Source organism: Bactrocera latifrons, unplaced genomic scaffold, assembly GCF_001853355.1.
Source record: "Bactrocera latifrons isolate USDA-ARS-PBARC rearing strain unplaced genomic scaffold, ASM185335v1 scaffold_2215, whole genome shotgun sequence".
In the NCBI taxonomy this organism is placed as follows: Eukaryota; Metazoa; Arthropoda; class Insecta; order Diptera; family Tephritidae; genus Bactrocera; species Bactrocera latifrons.
Window position 1 is genome coordinate 1 of NW_017535759.1, and position 1364 is coordinate 1364.

The following is a 1364-nucleotide window of genomic DNA, read 5'->3' on the forward strand; positions in this document are numbered from 1 at the left end:
TAATATAAATTCCTACACCCCACACATACACACCATACTCCACACATCATCCTTTCATCCCACACTACACACACCACAGTCAACGCATCATCTTTTCCTCCCACACTACACACAACAATTCAACGCATCATTATCTACACCACATCTTTCACACCACACACGAGGACCCCAAACACAGTCAACAAAAGGGACTGGCGGACGGCGCCCAACGCTCTTTCGATTAAGATCCGTGCGCATATACGCATCAAAAGCCAGTAGCTTGCTTCGTCGCGATCGTATTTTTACATTTTTTCATCGTTGGCAACCAAACCGTCGCTGAATCAATTGGTAAGTCCGCGGGTTTGATATCCACGATTACCCCGTTTATATCGAATTATCTAATATACTATCATAATATCCTAAACAACTTGTTATAATATATTACAATAATATTATATGTAAATCGCATTTCATTTCAATTTTCAAACGCATCTACATATCGGCACATAGTTACATACATATGTAAGTACAATTCAAATTCAAATCGTGATATTATCACTTATCAGTAAAAAGTGTGCGCGCATTGCTGCTATATGTACATCCCAGCTAGAACAGTGATGGTTACGTTAATTAGTGACATGCCGGTAACACGTGCCAGTTTAATTGTCACACTTTTCTATAATTTTCTTAAGATTGAATCAAAAAAGCTCCCAAAACTTTTGTATATATGTGATTTTTTATCACTTTCTCGCTGACATATTTTCTGCCGTAATAAAACTATATACTTCTTTCTCGCACTTTCATTAAATTTAAGACAAATCGGCAAAACTGCTGCATCGGTGCATTCCATATTAGCGTAGTGGGCAAACCACTCGCTTACCGTTCCCTCAGTCTAGAGTTCGAAACGCGAAATTTTTTTTATTTTATTGAAATGTTTATATCAATTTTATTAATAGTTATATTATACTTTTTTGAGTTTAAGAGAAACTACAAATAATCTATAATATTATATTTTTCTAATTACGTTAGATTACTTTAAATTCATTTTCATAAATATTTTTAAGAAAAATTTAATTACATAGTAAGATATAGACTTTTAAAATAAACATTCATACTAAAGCTATTATAGTTACAATATTACAATTAATTTTTGTGTACACATTCTTAAATCCTACTACATTTTTTTTAAATTATTATCTATTTGGATTCATTCGATTCCTCCACAGCTTTTCGCTTCCTGTATTTCTTTTGTTTGCACCTATGGTGGCTCATTTCGATGGACTTCCGAATTTGTTTTTCGAAATTCGCCAGTCCACAAGTAACGAAAGAATCTAATAAATTATAATGAAGAGACAAATTAAAACACATCCTCTTAACTAAATATG